Source organism: Macaca mulatta, chromosome 6 (genome assembly GCF_049350105.2).
Source record: "Macaca mulatta isolate MMU2019108-1 chromosome 6, T2T-MMU8v2.0, whole genome shotgun sequence".
In the NCBI taxonomy this organism is placed as follows: domain Eukaryota; kingdom Metazoa; phylum Chordata; class Mammalia; order Primates; family Cercopithecidae; genus Macaca; species Macaca mulatta.
In genome coordinates, this window is record NC_133411.1 from 59,707,841 (window position 1) to 59,732,408 (window position 24,568).

The window sequence follows — 24,568 nt, forward strand, 5'->3', positions numbered from 1 at the left end:
TTTATATAGTTATAATCATTGTATCTATTTAATATTAATGATAATATTAAAATATGTAAACATAATCTAGATCATTCAGTTAGTGACCTTATGACAGATGTTGGTGTTTGTGTTAATAATTTCATTTTTAATCAAATAGGAATTTATCAATACTCTTTAATAACCACAGGCTCTAAAGTAAAGACCTAAGATGAGTGGTATACATGAGGGATTAAGGCCAAACAACACCACAACACTGCAAATGAAAGTTTCACAAAAAATCAAATAGAGCAAAGTCGGGGCGGGAGGAATCAGAGCAACATAGGACTCACTATAAAATAGTGATGAATGATGGTTTCCAGCTGCATCCATGTCCCTACAAAGGACACAAACTTATCCTTTTTATGGCTGCATAGTATTCCATGGTGTATATGTGCCACATTTTCTTAATCCAGTCTGTCACTGATGGACATCACGAGAACAGAAAACCAAACACCGCATGTTCTCACTCATAGGTGGGAACTGAACAATGAGATCACTTGGACTCGGGAAGGGGAACATCACACACCGGGCCCTATCATGGGGAGTGGGGAGGGGGGAGGGGGGAAGGATTGCATTGGGAGTTATACCTGATGTAAATGACGAGTTGATGGGTGCTGACGAGTTGATGGGTGCAGCACAGCAACATGGCACAAGTATACATATGTAACAAACCTGCACATTATGCACATGTACCCTAGAACTTAAAGTATAATAATAATAAAAGGATAAAAAATAAATAAATAAATAAATAAAATAGTGATGAAAGGAAACTGCGGTGACAATATTCCCTTGCAAAGTGCTTGTGTAATTGGTTTCAGTAAAACATTTTCCATTATTGCATTCATATTTATGTTTGAATTGCATTAGAATTTGACTTTGTTTTTCATTTGTAGTAACTTTTTGCATAATGAAAGCTAACTCAAAGAAGAAGAGAGCGATGCAACCCTGAGGGGTTATGTCAGTGTGCAAGGGCTGGGAAGTGTGTTTTCAAGGTAAATGGAGTAGCCAGATGAAGACTCAAGGAAAGATAGAACTTAGAATAGTCTCTCAAGAAGAACTGGTAGCTGGGCAGAGAGAAAAAGGTGCTCTCTGCCTGAGATGAAATTGGAGATTGTTGGCAATGTTTAAATGTTCTTTGCAACTTTTGTGTCATGTCTTTATTATGGTTTTAAATTACTCAAATGCTTAAAATAGAAATTTAAAGGAACTATTTACAACTTACATGTTAATGTTAATAAATATGTTTATATTCTCAATTCAGAATGTTGCCAATCACTATATTGCTGAAAGGATTCTCCTAGGATGAAGCAACCATGAACGTTCCGTGCTCAGAATTCCCTTCAAAAGAACCTTCGGCAGAAAGCAAATTTACCTGACAGCTTTCAGCTGCCACCATTTTTGATGCATCAAGGTAGTCATCCAGGGCCACATTTACCTTGCATTGCTCTCATCCACCGATTGAATATACTTTGCATATATTATACTTGCAGTAATCTTGAAAAATTAAAGATAGTTATTTAAATGTTTAATATTATATACTATGCACATTTATGAAGAAATTTGGTGATAGGAAGCTTACCAAAAAAATGTATAATTTACTATCAAATGTTTACCACAAAACACAATAAATTGTAAATCTTTACAGTAGATGATCTATAGCTTTTAAAAAATTAAATTGCTGGAAAAAAATTGTCTTTTGAATTTTCTTCCAGTATTTTTTTCTGTGTATGTCATCTAAAGAGATGGTTCACAAAGGCTATAACAGAAACTATAATTAATAATATTTATCTTTAAAAAGTAAAGATGGAGAATGAGAAATATTTTCACATTTTATATTCAGTAAATATTTTTATAACAAACTGCATTACCTTTGCATTTAGAAAAAAATTATAAAAGTCAGGCCCTACTGTTTCTGAGTTCTCCATATGTTTACTTTTATACTATTGATTTTATGAAATAAGTGCCATAGTTATATATTAAAATTATAATTAGATAATTACATGATAAACATATTGTATTTATACATAAAATATGTTAGAATTAATATGTTCAACATTTCAAATCCCTGTAATTTTCTTGACCAGAAAACTGGCTCAGAAAATCAATTGTATTTCCCAAGTTCATGTATGTACCTTTTGACAGAGCCAGCACTAGAAACCCTGTCTTTTGACTCAGTCAATCTATTAGACAAAAGTCTTTTAATAAGTGTATTCTATATGCCATTCTACAGTAGATGCTAGGGATACAACTGTACGCAAGGCAAATGCTATCTTTGCCTCCATGGGACTTACATTCTATCACAGAAGATAAATATAATCAAATAATTAGAAGTTTTGAGAGATATGCTTAATAGATACCAAATGATTTAGAAATATGGTAACAGGGTTTCCTAATCTAGTTGGAGGGATTGGGAATGGCTTTCCAATGGAGGTGTCATTTGGGTTAAAACATGGATGGTTTATTTTTATATTTAGTTTAGTTTTTTTTTTTTTTTTTTTTTTTTTTTTTAACTTGACTATCTTGTCCTATGCCATGTAGCAGGTTGTACTAAAGTGGCAATTGCATGCATGTTTCAAGCCATTATTCTCAGTGCCTACTTACCAGGCACTGAACATTCCCTTTACATCTAGTATTTACTATTGCATTATGCGGGGAATCATGTCTATCAACATCATCAGCAATATTTCAGCCATAGCACTTATCAAGCAGGGAAACACTCTCTGCCGAATGCCCTGTGTTTTCACCTGAATTGTTTCTGAACCAAACTGGGTCCTTTATATGTAGAATCTCTTTTATCCTTATATAGAAAATTACTGTTGAAATGAGATTAAAGTATTTTAATATGTGGTAATATTAGAAATATAAATTGAGCAATTATGAAATAAATGTGATAAACATTCTATTGATAGTGATGTATTTAGTTTTCATTTCTGCTATAACAAATTACCCCAAACTTACTGGCTTAAGCACTACAAGTTTATTTTTTTATAGTTTTCCAGGTCAGAAGTTCAACATAGGTCTCACTAAGCTAAGTTCAAGTTGTGCACAGGACTGCCTTTGTTTCTGGAAATTCTGGAGGAGAATCCATTTCCCTTCTATTGCAAATTTATAGAAGCTCCCCACATTCTTTGGCTTGTGTCCTACTTCCTCTTTCTGCAAAGCCAACAACATTATTGTATCTCTCCAACTACTCTTCCATAGCCACATCTTCCTCTGACCACAGCTGGGAAAGATTCTTCCCTTTTAAAGACTTAAAATCATTATACTGAGCCCACCAGATAATCGAGGATAATCCTCCCTTTTTAAAGTCTTCAATTTAATTACATTAGCCATATCCTTTCTGACATGTAAGGTAACATATTGTCAGGTTCCACGGATGTGGATGTGGATATCTTTTGTGGGGAGATGGCAGGCATTATTTTGTCTACTTCAGGTTGAATATTATGCTTAATCTTTCATGTTCAGCTACTTGGTGAAAATAAATGAAAATTTAATTTGTAGAGAAGAGAAAAAATAGATTAAATATTAGTATACCACAAGTATTTTAAATCCTCCCTTTAGAAATATCTTCATTCAAAATTTGTAAAACTTGTCATGAAGCTCAAACAGTAAACCTTCAGTAGCGTCCATAAAACACGGTTTGCATATGGCCAGCCTATTATATTTGAAATTACAGAGCAATGATACAAAACTGATAGCAATAACTTCTCTTTTGTGGAAGCATGACTCTGTCCAAGTTCAAAGGCCTCAAACTCAGGGAAGCTGATGGTGTAACTTTCAGTCTGAGTTGAATGTCTGAGAAACTGGGGCTGCTGGTGTGAGTTCCGGAGTCCAAAGGCCAGAGAACCTGGAGCTCTAATGTCCAAGAGCAGGGGAAGAAGAGTGTCAATTCCAGAAGACACTAGAGAGTGTGAATCTGTCTTTCCTCTGTCCTTTTGTTCTATTTGAGTCCTCAGCCAGTTTCATGATGGCCACCCACACTGGGTAAGAGGATATCTTTTTTCTTCAGTCCACTGATTCAAATGCCAGTCTCTTCTGGAGACACTCTTACAGAAATAATCAGAAGTACTGCTTTACTAATTAACTAGGTATCACTGAATCTAGTCAAGATGACACAGAATTAATCAACACAGTGTGCGTGTCTAGGGCCAATATCCTTAATGAACATAGAAAAAAAAAATCCTCGATAAAATACTAGTAAACCAAATCCAGTAGCACATGAAAAAGCTAACCTACCACAATCAAGTGGTCTTTATCCCTGGGATGCAAGACTGGTTTATGTATGCAAATTAATAAATATGATTCAACACATAAATAGAACTAAAACCAAAATTCACATGGCCATCTCAATAGATGCAGAAAAGGTTTTCACTAAAATTCAACATCCCTTCATGTTTAAAATCCCTCAACAAACTAGACACTGAAGAAACATCTCAAAATAACAAGAGCCATCTATGACAAACTCACAGCCAATATCATATTGAGTGGGCAAAAACTGAAAGCATTCCTCTTGAGAAATGGAACAAGAAAAGGATGCCCATTCTCACCACTCCTGTACAGCAAAGTACTGAAAGTCCTAGCCAGAACAATTAGGCAAGAGAAAGACATAAAAATTATCCAAATAGGAAGAGAGGAGGTCAAAATATCTCTGCTTTCATACACTATGACTCTATACCTAGGAAACCTCATAGTTTCTGTGCAAAATCTCCTAGATCCGATAAACAACTTCAGCAAAGTGTTAGGATACAAAAATCACTGTACAAAAATCAGCAGCATTTCTAAACACCAACAACATCTAAGCAGAGAGCCAAATCAAGAATGCAACCCCATTCACAATAGTCACAAAAATAATAAAATCCCTGGGAATACAGTTAAAGCAGGAAATGAAAGACCTGTACAATGAGAATCACAAAACATTGCTCAAAGAAACCAGAGATGACACAAACATGGAAAAAACATTTCATGCCCATGGATATGAAGAATCAATATTGTTAAAATGGTCATACTGCCCAACACAACTTACACATTCAATGCTATTCCCGTCAAATCATCAATGACATTCTTCACATAGTTAGAAAAATACCTAAAATTCATATGGAACAACAACAACAAAAAAGCTCAAATAGCCAAGGCAATCTTAAGCAAAAAGAGAAAAGCTGTAAGTATCACATTACCCAACTTCAAAATATACCACAAGACTACAGTAAGTCAAACAACATGGTACTGGTACAGAAACAGGCACACAGACTAATGGAACAGAATAGAGGGCCCATACATAAAGCCACACACCTGTGACCATTTGATCTTCAAAAAGTGGACCAAAACAAACAATGGGGAAAGAACTCTCTGTTCAACAAGTGGTCCTCGGATAACCGGCTAGCCAAATACAGAAGATTAAATCTGGAAACTTTCCTTACACCATATACAAAAATCAACCCAATATGGGTTAGACTAAAATCTAAAACCAAAAACTATAAAATCTCTAGAAGATAACTTAGGAAATACTATTCTGGACATAGGCCCTGGCAAAGGTTTCGTGACAAAGATGCCAAAAGCAATTGCAACAACAACAAAAATTCACAAATGGAACCTCGGTAAACAAAAGAGTTTCTGGACAGCCAAAGAAACTGTCTACAGAGTCACAGACAACCTACAGAAAAGGAAAAAAATTGCAAACTATGCAGCTGACAAAGGTCTAATATCTATAAGGAACTTGAACAAAATAGCAAAAACCAAAGAACCTCATAAAAATTGTGCAAAGAACATGAAAAGATACTTTCTAAAAGAAGACATACACATGGCCAACAAGCATAAAAACATGCTTAACGTCAACAATCATTAGAGAAATGCAAATCAAAACCACAATGAGATCCCATCTCACACCTGTCAGAATGGCTATCATTAAAAAGTCAAAAAATTACAGATGCTGGTGAGGTTGCAGAGAAAAGGGAATGCTTATGCGTTGCTGATGAAAATGTAAACTAGTTCAGCCATTGTGGAAAGCAATTTGGCAACTTCTCAAAGAACTTAAAACAGAACTACCATTTACCCCAGCAATCCCATTACTGGGTATATAATCAAAGGAGTATAAATTCTTCTACCATAAAAATACATGCATGCTTATGTTAATCACAGAACTACTCATAATTGCAAAGTCCTGGAATTCATCAAGATGCCCACTGATGATAGACCGGATAAAGAAAATGTGGTACATATACACTATGGAATATTACACAGCAATAAAAAAAAAAATGAGCTCTTGTTCACTGCAGCAACATGGATGGAGTTGGAGGCCATAACCCTAAGCAAACTAATACAGGAACTGGAAAACAAATACGACATGGTCTCACTTATAAGTGGGAGCTAAATACTGAGTACACATGTACACAAGGAAGGGAACAACAGACGCAGGGGCCTAGTTGAGGGTGGAAGTTGGTAGGAGGGTCAGGATCAAAAATCAGATACTAGGCTTATTACTTGCATGATGAAATAATCTGTACACCAAATCACTGTGCACACAATTTACCTATATAACAAACGTGCACAGGTACCCCTGAACCTAAAATAAAAGTTAAATAACAAATAAACAAAAAAAGAAAAAAAAGAAAACACTAAATTTCTTCTTCTTTTTGCTCACTGATGTGTTGCACAGATAACAGGGAGATCAACTTCAACTTAGAGGAACTGGCTACATTGGGAATTGCATGCTATTGTGAGCAACAAATGCAGGGCTTTCCTGCAGGGTCACAGGTGAAGAGCAGTTTGAAGTCTATATTGTTGAGGAGGGAGGTGAAATTGAAAATATGGTTACAATACTCACAGAAATATTCAAATGTTTCCACAGTGTGAAAAACATATTAAAGTACAATAATAATCTGTCATCCTAATGTATAAATCAAGTACTACTTAAAACAGCAAAAATCAGAAGACTACAAATATTGGTTATGTGCAAACTGAAAATTTGTAATCTGATAAGCTTACTCTTAGACATATAATGATTTCCATGTGAAGATAACATTTCGTACTATTCAGGTACAGAAAGCTATACTTCCCATACAGTCTTCCTAAATAATCTAGCAGCAAAGTATAGAAAACCAAAGAAAAAATTAATGAAGAAAATAATAGAAACACAGTAATACTTCAATACTTTATTAGAGCTCTCTTAGTTATTGACAGATCATGTAGTAAAACAATAAATACAATTATAATAGATTTAATTAACTTAATTAACAGGTATGTGACTTGAATGAAGTGTCCTTCAAGCAGAAAGTATAATTTTGCTGCTAACACTCATAGTACATTTATAGAAATTGAGCATGTAATAAGCCACAAAAATCAAACAGCAAGATTTACAAGATAATTATGTGGCCACTAGTTACATAAAATTAAGAATTAAGAAGATGAACACAAATGGTAAGTTATAAAAATTTTAAGAGAAAACTCATAGTTAGGTCTACTTTCAAGCATTTTTTCATAAAATAAAAAATACACATGAAAACTAATAAAGCCACATAAAATCTATGAGCTAGATACAAAGTAAGACACAAATGTGATTTTTTATCAAGTAAAAATACAAGAAAATAAAATAATAATTAAACATCCATCTAAAGAACTTTGAAAGGGAGCAACAAAATAAACCTAAATGAAGCAGGAGAAAAAGATGTATGAATTAAAAAGCAGGTTAAGGACAATACTACAAATTGATAAATGCATTTTGATATCACTTTTGGTAAAAGGTAAAACATTGTGAAAGACAAAACAACTAATATAATAAAAAACACACATTAACAAAGAAAATATAAATGACAAAGAGTAAAAGAATATACTTACAACATATAATATACTTAAAATATAAAGGGAACTTTTTCAATAGGTAATTTAATTTTATAATATTTCATTATATTACACTCATTAGTTTAATAAAAATAAAATTATTTTATTTTTGTTTAAAATTTTTGGATATTTTAAGCTTTAATGTTTACATTGAGAATGCCTAACATACGTTTTAATAAAATTTACCACACCATAAAATAAAAGATGTCAATCTGTGAGACCACCCAAATAAATGCTAAAATGAATTTGAGTAAATTTCATGTATCATTAGGATAGAAACTAGATATAGAAGAAAAAAATATATATATATATTTTGTATTATATTTTAAGTTCTGTGGTACATGTGCAGAACATGCTATTTTGTTACATAGGTACACATGTGCCATGTGGTTTGCTGAACCCATCAATCCATCGCCTACATTAGGTATTTCTCCTGATGCTATCCCTCCCGTAACCCCCCACCCCTGACAGGCCCTGCTGTGTGATGTTCCCTTCTCTGTGTCCATGTGTTCTCATTGTTCAACTCCCAATTATGAGTGAGAACATGTGGTGTTTAGTTTTCTGTTCTTGTGTTAGTTTGCTGAGAATGATGGTTCCAGCTTTATCCTTGTCCCTAGAAAGGACATGAACTCATCCTTTTTTATGGCTGCATAGTATTCCATGGTGTATATGTGCCACATTTTCTTATCCAGTCTATCATTGATGGGCATTTGGGTTGGTTCCAAGTCTTTGCTATTGTGAATAGTGCTGCAATAAGCATATGTGTGCATGTGTCTTTATAGTAGAATGATTTATAATCCTTTGGGTTTATACTTTTAACATGGTAAATACTATGTTTTAAACTACCAGCCAACGTTATCTTTATAAATGTGACTTTAGCAACATGCTCATGAAAATCAAACACAGTCATGCATCACTTCATGACAAGGATACACTCTGAGAAATGTTTCATCATGGGATTTGGCTATTGTGTGACTATCATAGAGAGTATTACACAAGCCTAGATGGTAGAACCTACTACATGCCCAGACTATATGGTACAGCTTATTGATCCTAGGTTACAAACCTGTACAACATGTTACTGTACTGAATATTGTAGGCAGTGTAATACAATGGTAAGTATTTTAAACACAGAAAAAGTACAGTAAAAATATGACTCAAGATTTTTCAAGGCCAGGCGTGGTGGCTCAGGCTTGTAATGCCAGCACTTTGGGAGGCTGAGGCAGGCAGATCACCTGAGGTCAGGAGTTCAAGACCAGCTTGGCCATCATGGTGAAACCCCATCTGTACTAAAAAAAATACAAAAAATTAGCCAGGCATGGTGGCATGGGCCTGTAGTCCCAGCTACTTGGGAGGCTGAGGCAGGAGAATCGCTTGAACCTGGGAGCCAGAGGTGGCAGTGAGCTGAGATCGTGCCACTGCACTCCAGCCTGGGCGACAGAGACTCCATCTTAACAACAACAACAACAACAAACAACAACAACAACAACAAAAGATTTTAAAAAATGATGTGTCTATATAGGGCATTTACCATAAATGAAGCTTACAGGACTGTGACTTTCTCTGGGTAAGTAAGTAAGTGGTAAGTGAATGTGAAGGCCAAGGGCATTACTGTATAGTACTGTAGACGTCATACATGTTGTATACTTAGGCTACACTAAATTTATAAAAATAGTTTTCTTTCTTCAATATTAAATTAATCATAGCTTACTGTAACTTTTTATATTATAAAATTTTTAATTTTCTAACTTTTTATAATAATATTTAGCTTAAAAAACAAACACATTGGTCAGCTGTACGAATATAATATTTTTCTTTATATCCTAATTATAAAAGTCTTTAACTGCTTTACAAATTTTTTAAACGTAAAACAAATGAAGACTTAAACACACAAATTAGCCTAGGCCTACACAGAGTTAATCATCAAGATATAACTAGACAATAGGAAGTTTTGGCTTCATTATAATCTTAAGGGATCATCATTGTATATGGGGTCTGTCCTTGACCAAAATGTTGTTACATGACACATGACTGTATTAGACAATCATGTCTTCTACCACAACTGTAATTAAACACGTTTCTAAGTTTTAGCCACTGCAAGTTTGTAAGAAAAATAAAGTATCTGCTAAAAATATATTTATAAATAAAATCTGTTTCATTTAAGAATATTATATATTTTATTGCATCCAAGACAGTCAATTTAAAATTTAAAAGAAAAATTAATTCCTCAGTAAATTGACTAGCTATATCACTAAAATCCTAAATGAAATAACTTTTCATCATGCTATTAGTTATCTGTAAAAAGTGAAAATGAAGAAAATCACATTCACCGTAGCTATAAAAAATATAAACTGGGGAATGACCTTAACAAAAAATGGCAGATGTGTATAAATTTAAAACATATTGAATACCGTATATGAAGAAATGCATGTTTTCTCATCTGAGAAGTTAAAAGGCTAATTCTTTAACAAGAGATGTAAACATGAAATACAATATAAAGAAATACCCAGACATATATACAGATACTTTGACAAACTTATCCTCAGATTCAAATGAAATGTGGAAAAGACAAAAAGAATCAAAGATTTGACAAAAATTACTGAAAAGGGACATTCACTTTCAGATATTAAGATGTATTAATACAAAAATTTAAAAATGTGCTACTATGTACTAAAGACTTAACATAGCTGGATCAATCACACAAAATAGAAAGCTTAGAAACATACCTACAAATATTTAAATGGTTTATAAATGCAATTGTTATCACATTAAATCAACTAAAAATTTGGGATGGGAGGGAGAAAGATTAAAAATTAAATCAATCAATCAAACAAATAAAAATACCCTAAAAACATGTTGATGACTATTTATGCAATTTCACAATATGATCTTTTTTTTTCCCCAAAAGAAGAGATAGTATACAAGCAAACAAGAAATGATTGGTAGGTGAATATTTTACACATAAAGAACTTACAGAAACAAATAAAACATGAAGATCCCAGGGAACATTGAGCAAATGAGATAAACATCTAAGTCATAAAATTTGAAACACATAGGGTCAGTTAAACTATGAAAAATTTTAAGCATCTTATTAATAAATTAATAAATGTGAGAGATTATTTTTATCTACCAAAATGGTTGTGGAGCTTAATAGTTGAACATAGAAGAGTTAAACTGCATATTATAATTGAGCTTAAATCTTGGCTTCACTTTACTAGTTTGATGATTTTGAGTAAATTATTTTAATTCTCCATGCTTTTGTTTTCTCATCCGAAATGTTAAGAATACTATTATACTTCTGCTTCACAAGTTTGTTGTGACGATTACATGCTTTTGTGTCTGTAAAACACTTGTTTCAATGCATGGCACTTAGAAAACACTCAAAATTACTAGATTTAATGTACATACCCAAACATAGAGGAAATATATAAATGAGTTCACCATTGCAATAGAATAGAATGCAAACCTTTGCAATAGAATAGAATGCAAACTTTAAAAAATCATGTTACCATGGATAAAATAGTCATTATCTCTTGACAAGTAGAAAATGTTCAAATAGTAAATATGGACTTTTGTTCTGAGCTATGACAGTAGCTATTATGGGACTAGCTCTCCTACTGAAAAGTATAACATTGATTAACTACATGAGGTATGTGTTTCAATATATTGGACAAAAAAGAACAAGACTATGATCCTCAAGACTCCTCCAGGGAATAATTTCTTGGCCATGTCACAACAAAGTAGGGTCTAAACACACCCCAACAGTTTGAAGTAGCTTAAGAGGCTGGGCAAGGCTCTAGGTGGTAGAGATCTGTGCAGAGAGAAGCATCAGAAAATTTCTGTGAGTCCTTGGCCAAAAGCAGAGCAAAACTACACAAGACTTAACAGAAAGTGGCTCCTATGGCTTGGGAACAGAAAAGCACAGAGGTAGTACAGATTAAATAATGCTAGGAAACTTTGCAGTTCAGGTGCATGCAGTGTGCAGACATGGTTAGGTTAACACGCTGTGAAAAATCTGGGCATTCAGCTTAGGAACCAGAAAGGCTATGAATTAAAGAGTAAAGACAATGTCTTCAATTAAGGCCTATTCTACCTCTTCTCTAACTAAGTCTAAAATCAAATCCTGGAAAAACCTTTAGGGAGATGGATTCTGGACATCTAGTTCTTCAAGTGGGAGAGACTTCAGAAAACTTAGATGTCTATGGAATTGCTCTAAAAAAGCATAATTCGGCTGCAATCAGTTCAAAATGATCATCCAGTTGTAGATTTGCCAACAAATGCAAAAAATTCCTTCGGACGAACAAAATAGAACTAGAATTTCTAAACATGTCATCAACAAAGTATAATGTGAAGTAAGTAACACATGGAAAGAAACAGGAAAATGTGACCTAGAATCAAAAATAAAAAGTTCATAGCAATATTCAGTAGCAGTCAACAATGAGATAGCCCAGACATTGGATTTAGCAATGAAAGTCTTTAAAGAGGCTATTATAAATATGTTTACAGAAATAAGGGATAAAGTGTTCAGAAAATTAAAGGTCTTAGTGAGGAACAGAGAATATCAGCACAGCCACTGTGTAAAACAACTCAAGAGGAAATTTCAGAATTGAAAATTATAAGACAGAAATGAAAAAACAAATCACTGAAAGTGCTTGACAGGAGATTGAAGAAAGCAGATGGAAGAGTCACTAAGCTTTACAAAAGATCAATAGAAATACTCCAATCTGAAAAAGAGATAAAAGAGATTGAAGAAAAATGAACAGACAGTTAAGATAAAAAAAGAGTCAAAACATATTTCCAAAAGTCTCAATAGTGAAAAGAATAACAACAAACTGTGCTAAACATTTTGAATAAGTAATGGTCCAAATTCTTCCCAAATTTGATGAAAATATTTACTGATTGACTCAAGATTTCAGCAAAACCCTAAAACATAAAGTACCAAAAACAAACAAACAAACAAACAAAAACCTGTAGTTAAGCAATTCTTAGTCTAACTGCTAAAAACCATGCTAAAATGTCACCTAAAATCTTGTAAGTAGGGAAAATATCTTTCAAAAATAAGAAAGAAATAAAAATGTTTTTTAATGAACAAATGTTGAGAAAAAATTGTTGTCATTAGACCGACACTAAATTTATTACATTTGGAAAATGGGCAATGTCAAGTCAGAAGTAAGAACTGAGGGATGCATATGATTAGCTCCAGAGAAACAATTGAAAATTATTTTTAAAAAAGAGGGGAAGGAAGAAGACAGTCACAAAAAGGAAAATTCAAATTAAGCCCAACGTAAGTAGAAGGAAAGAAATAATTACAAGGCAGGAAGCAATGCAATAGAAAACAGATAATAAGTAAAATTAACAAATCAAAAACTGATAAAGACCCTAGAAAGACCAATGAAGGGAAAAACAAGAGAAAGTATAAATTACCTATATCAAAAATAAATGAGAAAATATCATTAGAGATCTGACAGGCACAAAAAGAGTAATAAGAAAATGTTATGAACAACTTTTGCAACAAAGATGAAAAGGCCAAAATCCTTGAGAAGTATAATTTTCCAAATTGACTGGAGAAAACTACGTAATTTAACCAAACCTTTAATATTTATTAAAACAATACAATTAATAATACCAAATCTTCCCATAAAAACTCTAGACTAAGCTAACTTCACCAGAGATTTCCATTAAAGAAGAAAATCAAAATCAAAAGTAATTTTATGATTCTGCCATATCCTTGATACCAAAATCTGGCAAAGCCAAAATAGGAAAAAAAAAAAAAAATAGAGACCAATACTTCTAATAATCCTAGAAACAAAGTCCTTAAGAATACGTTAGCAAATGGAATCCAACAATAGATAGGAAAGCATGGTGGATCATAAGCAAGTAAGACTTATTCTACAAAAGTTTGTTTAGCATTTAAGATCAATCAATATTGATCTTCACATTTATTAAAGAATGTGTTCATTTCAAAAGATGCATGAAAATTGTTTGACAAATTTGAACACTTATTTATAACTCAGCAAATCAATAAAAGGAGGGATTTTTTTTTCAAACTGATAAAAAGAATCTATGAAAACTACATAATTAACATTGAAATTATAAATCTTGCCCCAGTAGTTGGGAACAAGGCAAGGATGTTTTTTCATATTTCCATTACATATTGTACTGAAGGTTTAAACTATTACAATAAAGAAAAATTTAAAAACTAAATATAGAATTGCCATATATTCCTGCAATCTTTTTACTGGGTATATATCCAGAGGAAAGGAAATCAATGTATCAAAGTGGTGTCTACACTATTCACAATAGCCAAGATACGGAATCAACCCAAGTGTCTATCCACAGATGAATGGATAAAGAAAACATATTATATTTACACAATGGAATACTATTCATCCATACAAGAATAAAATTATATCCTTCTTGGCAACATGGATGAGCTTGGTGGTCAGTATGCTAAGTGGAATAAACCAGGCACAGAAAGGTAAATACCACATGTTCTCATTCATACATGGAAGCTAAAAAGTTGATCTCATGGAAGTAGAGAGTAGACTAGTGGTTACTAGAGGCAGGGGAAGTGATGGAGGAGGGAAAGATGAAGTTTGGTTAACAGATAATAAAGTACAGTAAGATAGAAAGAATAAGTTCTTCCATAGCACTAAGCAGTGACTATAATTAACAATTTATTGTATATTTTCAAATAGAAGAGCAGATTTTGAATGTTCCCAACACAAACAAATGATAGAAGTTTGAGGTGATGTATATGCTAATCAGCCTGATTTTATTGTTGCATATTATATATATGTTTCTATAACACTATACCCTATAAATATATATAAATATTGTGTGTCATTGAAAAATAATGATAAAAGCAAACAATTAAAGTTTGAAAAGCTAGCATTCTAATTTGTCCCTATTTATAGATAACATGATTGTCTATGTTGAAAATCTTAAGGAATCTATTTAAAAAAACTACTAAATTTAATAAGTGTATTTGGCAATGTCAAAGGATATAAGCTCAATACAAAAAAATCAATTGCATTTCTATATCTTGAAAAGAAAACCTTGAAGATAAATTTTAAAATTTATAGTAGTTTTAAGAATATTAAGTAGGAATTGATATGAAAATTCATGTGCAAACATCTACACTAAAAAATAGAAAATATTGGTAGGAGAAATAAAGAAGATCTAAATAAATGGAGGAATACACTGTATTAATGGATTAGAAAAACCCCATATTATTAAAATACAAATTTTCTGGAAATTGATATGCAAAATAAAACCAATCTCAACCAAGTTCCCATGTTGTTTTTTAAAATTTTCTAAATTGTGAGGTGGGGGAAGGGGGAAGGATAACATTAGGAGAAATAAGTAATGTAAATGACAAGTTTATTGGGTATAGCACACCAACATGGCACGTATACATATGTAACAAACCTTCACGTTGTGCACATGTACCCTATGACTTCAAGTATAATAAAAAAGTAAAAAAAATAAAATTTTCTAAATTGACATGTGGATTGTGAAACATATATAGACATTCAAAAGACCACAAATAATCAACTATTAAAAAAAATACAAACAGACAGATTGGTGGAACAGAGTAAGGAATTCAAGGGATATGACATGTTGTCAATTAATTTTTGTTGAAGGGACATATCAAAATCAATGAGGAAAGTCTTCTTCACAAATTGTACTGAAACAACTAGATATTAGTATGGAAGAAAATGATGAACCTTAGCCCCTCCCTCACATCATATGCAAAAGTAAGTTGTTTTGAAATAAATCATATAACTAAATATAAAGCAGAAAGTACAAAGTTTCTAGGGGAAAACATAGGAGAAAATCTGCACAACCATGAGGTAGAAGAACATTTCTTAGAAAACAAAAAGTACTAATAATAAAAAAATGAAAATTTTTGTATATCATCAAAATTAAAAACTTTTGCTCTTCAATAGATGCTATTAAGAAGATGAAATGATAAGCCACAAATTGAAAAAAAGTATATATTCTGAAAGAATTACTTCCTCCTAGAATATGTGTATAGTACTTAAAATTAATAAGACAATGCAATAAAAATTGGCAAAAGACTTTAAAAAGTGCTTCACAAAAGAATCAATGTCCGATAAACACAAACAAATACTCCACTAGGTCACAGCAAAATGCATGTTAGCAACATACACATGCTAGAATAATTAAAATTTAGAAGATGAAATATACCAAGTCTTGGCTCAATGCAAATGTTTTTCCACAGGTGAATGGATAAACAACTGTGTTCTCTTCATATAATAGAATACTAATTAACAATAAAAAGAACACACTATTGATAAACACATCAACATAAGTCTCAAAATATTTTGATAAGCTAAAGTAGCCAGACATAGAAGAGTGTATATTGCATGATTTCATATATATAAACTCTAGAAAGGGCAATCATACTTTCTAGTGACGGAAATCAGTGGTTGTCTTGGGTAGAACGTGGGAGTGGGTGTTAACTTAAAAATAACGGAAGGGGGCTTCCTGAAATTATATCAATGTTCCAGATATTGATTGGAATGATGGTTATATAAGGGTATAGAATTTTCAATATTCATCAATCTACTTACTTAAAATGGTGCATTTTAAATATTTCATATATATGTCATTATCCCCGTTTTTGTAAGTGTAAAATTAAGCTGAGAATTCATTCACTAAAAATGAACATTTATTATAATTCACGGTGTTCTTATAGATAATTTTGATTCTGCTAGATTTCAGGGGATTTTTCCTAGTTTCCTCTATTGAATCTGTATATCCATTAGATAAAAATAACTGTTACAATAAATTCAAAACAGAATATATTCATTTATTTAAAGAAGACATGTTACAAAATTTAGGTAAGTAGAGAATACAGGCAAATCTCAATTGCTTGGTAGATTTTGCTTAGTATGAAAGAAAACTTGCTTGGAAAATCATTTGAAATTTCTAAAGATACTAATTTGAGCCTTTTGAAGAAGTTATTCACGATATTTGAAAAGGATGTTTGCCATAAAAATGGAATACAAAAATAATTTTACAGAAATAAATAGTTATTGATCATTGATGGACTTATGGATATTGAAAATGGAGAGCAATTTCAAATAATTTGGGATTTGCAAGTATGATTACAGAAGAGTACTAATACCATAACAACAACCTGAAAAGTGGTCTGACTTATAGCAAAGTGGTAGATTATGGTATTGACTACCAGACAGAGTTATATTAACATATCATAGATACTTAACACATACTTATTTAAATAATATGTGCTGAAGTAGAGTAGAAAAATAGTTCACATATCACAGAGTCTAAAACTGAGACTAAGAGACATACTGACTTGCTCATGGTCATTGAACAGTGAGTTTTTGTTAATAATGACAATATGCTTTTTCAAAATAACCTTTTATAATGTAAGATTTATGAGGGTGGAGACTGTGATCTTTACCTAGTATGTGGAAGATTATCTGAGGTTTAGGCGTGCTATAAGTATATATTAAATGAATGAATACATAATGCTAGTGAACTCCCATCAAATATTTCACCAAATCATCACACATATTAAACATTATAATTATATTAAAACAATAATAATAATAATAATACACTGGAAAATATAAGTTGTTGAGGTTTTTAAGACAGAATGATTGCCCTTCAGAAGTAAGAGAACATCTGGAATTTCACTTTGCGCTATCATCATACTGCCCTACTCTGACCCCCTGCACTATTCCTGCACTTTCCACTTCTTTTCACTTTGTCTTAATCTCTAGAGATCCAAGGAATAATAGATCTTGTGGGGATTTAAGCCTACATAGCTGTCACTTTCCGTGTTGGAAGCAGAGTTTGCTTTTCTTTTTCATTTCTACAGAGCATTTATTTTTATTTCATATTTAAAGACAAATTATGTCTTTACATGTCACACCAACCTTCTAGTGTACATGGAATCAAATCCCTAAAATAATAAATGATTTTTCATGAAAGGTGGAATGGATTTTAATCTTCAGTTATTCTGATACATCTCTCAATGTCAGTTTTCCGGGAGGTGTTATTTCCATTTTCAACATATACACGGCATCAATTAGTTCCATTTTCAACATATACACGGCATCAACATAGTGTCAAAAAGTGTCTTTGTCACAGCTTGTATTCCAATGGAACTATAAATTTCATTTGAAATCATGCTCCCTTTGTGATACAAGCAGATTATAAAGAAATTTATTGGAAAAATTATTTTTATTATTTTAATATCTTGCCTATGTTCATTTAAGGGCCATGATCCAACATGTTCTCTTTTGATACACCAGCTAGACAAATGATTTATAATTCTTTTGGATGCAAAAATCTAAGAAATATTTAAAAATCATGAACACCCACTTCAGGATTGATACTGCATAAGGTTACTCTAATTTTCATGTGAAGTCCAAGTGTTGTAACAATTATGGCTCATTATGTTGTCAAAGAGAGACCTGTATTCAGTAACTATTTCCAACTCAAGACAGACTGTGTTATTGCCAACAGGCTTTTCAATAACCTGTGACAATCCAGCTTGCAGAGGTTAGAATTTAGCCATGACACTGTCATCGTTTTGTCTCAGTTCCTAAATTATCCAGCTTTTTTTTTTTTTTCCAGAGATCTCAGATAAATCCCTTATTCTTATTTATTCTTTAAGGGTTCTTCCTCTTAGTTCTCGGCATAATAAACATGTTTTCCGAATGATTATATTCTTCAAATTACCTATGGCTTTCATCTAGCAAAGAATATGAATGGAGAAAACAGAAGAAGAGGAAAGACAATCCAAATGGAATACACTGTTTTTACTTAGCTTCTATGGAGGAGCAATAAGGTCTTGCATTTAAGGTATCTCATTCATCTCCTTGGCTGTGCACCTTGTCCATTTACAGCCACCTCCTATGACCTTGTTTACTCTGGAAGCTGCTCTTTTACAGATTATGGTGAGGCAGGCACTAGTGAATAACTGCATGACAGTCACCAATTCATATGCTTCTGGTGAAAGCATAATAAGCATCCTGTTTTAGAAATACAAATAAAATGACTGAGTGATAGATAGTGTTTCTAATCTGACACACAAGACTTGAAATATAAGACTTCAATTTAAGCTTACAGGCAGAATTGCTTAGTTTAAAACTGTTTTCCTCTTCTCCAAAGTGAAAATGCAATTCCATAAAAGTTTAAGGGTGATGATCCATTTTTGTATGTAGAGAAGTTTTAAAAAAGCAAGTAAAATTTTGTCAATTATTTGGATTACAACGTAGTTTACTTGTTTCCAATCCTAAAAAGGGCACTCAAAGAAGAACAAAAGAACAAGGATGAGTGTTTCCCTTCATTTACCCCTGCTCTCTGATACAAATATTTAATGTCTTGAGATCTAACGATGTCTCTTGAATTGGGTTAATTGAGAGGTGAGAAAATGTATAAAAAGATAGCTACAGTCCTTCAAATGAAATAAGCCATGAAATCACCATCCTTATCATTAAAACTTTAATCACATTGAATTTATAACAATAATTATGAGAGTGATGGTGTTAATGGAGTAGGGGTAGGAGATGAAGTAGTGGCTGTTGTGTGAACATTATTTTATAACTTGATAATATCATTTTTGTATTTGCTATTAACTTTTCAGTGTAAATGTAGGGGGAATAAACTTTTCATTAAAATTTGTCTTGTCTAAATAGTCTTAGTAACTATTATATGAATATATGTATGTACATGTGCATACATCCAGTTAGTGAAATATTTATCTATATACATATACCTAAATACACATATATGTATACATATATACAATGCATCCACATGTATGTTTAATTCATTTAGATTTAGGCTTAAAATAGTGTTTTGGTTTGTAAAGGGCTCTCATCAATCTGGGGATAAAAGAGGAATGAGTTTGATTTATTGAATACCGCATGCATAAATGAAAGAAATAGAAAGAGGGTCCAGCCAAAATCTTCTGATGGCAAAGACTGACAGTCAGATCTGGCAGGATTTGCTTTTTCTTTGCTTCAGGAGTCCACATTGCCATTTACTGATCAAAATGAGGAGGAATATTGGGGTAATTAAAGTTAATTTACTGGCTCATAAACTTTAACACATTTGATGATGTGTAAGGCCCTGACTAGCACAAAAAGCAAGTCAGAAATTATTTTAGGCAAAAAGCACTGCACACATTTGTAAGTAGCTTTGGTCAATAAAACAGCAACTCTCTCTCTATATATATAGATATATCTATATCTATATCTATCTATATATATCTCCCATTAAAAACTGACATATTTTAGTTTCCTGTATACTTATTTCTATTATGTTTGGTTGTAACCTTCTAAATACAGTCATCAGTGTTCTTACTTCCAGAATGCCGTGAAAACTTAACAGTTTGTATATAAAATGAGCCTGAAAAATTCCAAGACCTCTATGAGAGATCTAAACTTTCTATTAATGATTCAACTTTTGGCATTAGGTAATAATCTTTATTAAATCTTACTGTGCTTAGGAGAGATGACATTCATACTTATCATGAATTAGTTTATCATGCTCTGTCCCAAGAATCTACAAAAAAGGAGACAGGAGAGCAAACGCACACCATAATGCACAGTGTCAGGGGTATTACAAACTGCCATAGGCCAGGGGAAAGGAAACTGGAAATTAACTGTTTTTTGTTTTTTTCCCCCAATTTTTGTTGTTATTTAGTCCATGCTGCAATGCAAGGAAAGACCCTGACTTACTCTTTAAACTAGAAAAAACAGCTTTATTTTCTGAGGCATTTAGAAGGTATTGACAATGTCTGGTTGACACTTTGGTGCTTTTCTGTGACATTAGTCTCTGTTAAGCTTGAGAAAGGTATCATTATCGTCAATGCTCTCCCCCACCCTCAACACCTATCCCCCTTTCTATAAATCCTGATAAAATAAAAAGATTTTTACTTGGTATTTTCTTGACTCTGTATTATTTCACAATAGTATATATGAGTGAAAGTCCTGTTCTTGTAAGAGTGTTTGTTTATGGTGTTATTTATTTATTTAATTAATTATTCATATTCCAGATAATGGAGGATCAACTGGTAGAACTGAGGTCAAATCGAAATATACCATAAATGTGTGATTTTAGAGCAGAAGACAGCTCCACAGATATGGGTTGACTGTCACTGACTATGGAACTGTCATCCCCATCATGGTTAGGCCTATTAAATGGCATGACTCTTTAGCAGGGCATGTCAAGTCAGTGAAGAATGATAAAGACTAAGCTACATGCATGCTAATCTGGAAAGTATTATGAAAATGCTTTGCAACCAAGGTTTCTAGTTTGAGATATGACAATGTTCAGTTTATTACTATGACAAAAGAAAAAGGAGAATTGTTCACAAAATTGCAAGCCTTATACAGAAATGTCTGCCTTTTTACTCTTTGGTTTATTATTAAATATGAATTTAAAAAGTAGGATTTAAGAATAGACATGAAAATGTTATCCAGAGTGGGAATAAAAATGAATACTAAGAATATATCTGAAAGATATATCCAGCCTAGAATTCAAGATGTCAAGAAAACTGAGATTCCAAAATCAGGGTTGTATAAAACTGAGCAACAAACAATAGAAGTCAGCAATCACAAAGCAAATGTGCAAGAACAAATATAAGAGGTTAGCAATTCTCCTTGCCTGTTAGGAGTAGAGACCATTTATTTCTCTCCAGAGAGAAACTGAACATTTTTAAAGCCATAATTAATATTCATGTGTTTTAATTTGTGAATTTTTCTTTTTTTTTTTTTTAACAGAAATGGTTGTGTTCTTAGGAAATTTGTAGTCTGATTATAACACAGACTGATTTATAACATTGTCTTACTTATACAGGTAAGTGTTCAAAATAGATTCAGAGTCAAAAATCTAATAATATTCAGAGAAGGAATGCAAATTCCACTCAGATTCTATAATGTCAGACCAGTTGGAAAACACCTGTGTTTTGCCCATATTGGGGCAGTGTTGCTCACTGAGATCATATAAATGTAAAGAATTTGGCAAGTCAACCAAATCTATCTTTTTTCTTAAAGTTATACATTTTATTGTTAATTCTCAGGAATTAATATAGTTAACTGTATTGTGTACAATGACTTTTGATAGGTCACATTTTCCCTAGAAAATTTATCATTTACCCTTAATAATTTTGACTTATCTCATTTTGTAAGGAAATAGCCCATTAAAAACTTGTATAGTATTTTTAAAATTAGCATCTTTTGATTCTTAGATTTTGAGCCAGGTCTTGGACAACTATTCAAGTGACTTTGATCAAAATCTTTGGAAAATGTAATGTTTTAAGGACAAGTTTAATTGAATCACAGTTTGAAGTGGTAGCAAAGTGAGTTTGCCCTTTGTCATAACGTACCTAGGAATCCTGATCTATATTCCTGATTGCTATTGATTTTTCTAGATTTCATTATAAAATCAATAACTGTTGCACAGGGTAAAATAGTTTACAAGGGTTGCAACATACTGTGGACTTCTGAAAACATACTGAGCTCGGTGAAGCCACCCAGGCAGCCAATTAGGAGAAAACATCTATTAGGTAAAAACAGGGCAGTCCCATTGACTGCTATTGATTTTCTTAGCCCTGTGAAAAGACAATCAATTAGATAAAGAAGGCTAATGTTACAGCTGCAATTTAATAACCCCTAAAAAAAGAAGGAGGGCTATTGATTCCTGACATGGAATGTTGAGGCTTATTGAAATATACTGAACTTCACCTGTCTTTTAATCAGGCCTGTGGAGAAGAGAGGAAGCCTGCGATTGTAGCCTTGTGGTATAGAATCCCAATTGTTAAAGAGCTTTGGTGATGCCAGACCTAAGAGATGCAAATGAAACAGAACTTTAGAAGAAACACAGGCCCAGATTGAATACAAAATCATGGAAGCTATTGACAGAAACTGTCTTGGTGAACGTTGTTTTTTTCTCCATACAGAGCTCACCAGAGTACCACCTGTCATTTTCAAAAGCAAAGTCAGTTTTGCCAACCAGCCGTGAATGACAAATAAAGCTTTATATGAAACACAAGGGCATATTATGTGCTATTGTGAGTTCTGCTAAGTGCTAATTTATCTGGCTTGTTCTCTTCAGCAAACACAGGCATAGACACATGAAATAATCTACCTAATTACGTAGCTATTTAGGAGAAAAACAAAGCAAGGTGTTTTTGTGTGTTGCAGAAGGTACATGATACAAGAAAGGTTTTCACAAGCCCTAACATAGCTAATGAAAATAAATGAAATGTTGTAAGCTGCAACAATTTTAGAACAAATCAACTTTTGCTAGTTTTGGATTTAGGGAGTCCCAGCTGCTTTTCATAAATAGATGAGTACTTTCATTCATTTTTTTATAGTCCCTAATTGGAAATGGCTAATAGGCCTTGTCCCTTTCAAATATAAAATCTGGACTAAAATACCTCATATAGATATGTTCTTTATGCTTTTCTTTTCTATTGCATGTATTTGATCCTTTCTCCCTCATTACATATATGCCTTTTTACCAGCAGACAGCTGCTATTCACAATAATTGCTAGGGCAGTCAATTATACTTTAAATAGACCTACTTGAGGACAAATGGTGGTCTAAATTGTACTAAAGACACACCATACACAAAGACTATGCCATTTCTACTATCTGAAATATTCTAAATATTCCTGAGCAGCAATCTAGTTTATACACCTTACTGCAGAATGTCAAAGCTTTTCTCCAAAATATTTCCAGAATACAAGTGAACTATTCTGTGAGCCATTACATAATTACTTAAGATTATATTGTGCTAATTCCCCCACATGTATTTAGGTAGCATAAATCAGCATTGTACAAAATATATTTTTGTTGAGTGCTTTCCTTTTTATTTAAAAACATGCATATTCAATATGCATATATTTCTACTTATTAACATGGATGTCTAAAATATGTTCTTTAAAGAGTACACTTTTCTTTAAGAATTACACATTTATAAAAATAACTTGTGATTTGGACAAATAATTAGATTTTAGAACTTAAGATCCAAGTGAAAAGTAGGTAAAAATGTCCCTTATTACAATGTATAGTGCCTTGTTTACCTACACAATGTACATTTTACAAACAATATTAGATATAGTGATATAAGTGAGTGTAGCACATTTCTGTTTATAACAGTGTTACATTGTCAGAATAATCAACACATTATTGATTGGCAAGAGAAGTACACTCCGTACAAATCTGAAATGCCACGTTTATAAGTAAATCACAATAATATTTTTAAATCAAAATTTGGGGACGTAAAAATGTTTATTTAATTTAAATATTAGAAACTACAATTCATTCAGGCTCTTGGAACATTATACCAACACGTCAAGTATTCTCTTTATTTTTCAATGTATTACACATAGGTCATTTTTTCTCCTCTTTATTTTTCTATGTATTACACATAGGTCATTTTTTCTCAAACTTGTGCTTTGCCATTAAGTATATAAAAACATATCTATATCTGGGGTAAAATACCAAGTCTCTTAGGCAGCTTAGATGTAGGTGTTTGGAACTATATTTTGACCTTAAAGATTTAAGATAGCCCTCCTGCTGTTAGATTAGCATAAATGAATTTATAGCAGAAATAAAATCTAGCTTATAAAGGATAAGAATCTGCCAAAAGAAGAGTAATGGAAGTGCATATTTAAACATCAAGGAATGAGCTTTTC

General features: G+C 32.4%; 1 long non-coding RNA gene across 1 annotated transcript in view; it reads left to right on the forward strand.

The window, feature by feature from the left end:
* LOC114678681 (uncharacterized) overlaps window positions 1-22,917 on the forward strand; it is a 34,420-nt gene extending 11,503 nt beyond the window's left edge. Inside the window, exon 4 of the long non-coding RNA XR_003730143.1 lies at window positions 22,626-22,917. This is a non-coding gene — a long non-coding RNA (uncharacterized LOC114678681). The remainder of the gene's footprint in view (window positions 1-22,625) is intronic.
* Window positions 22,918-24,568: the final 1,651 nt, after the last annotated feature.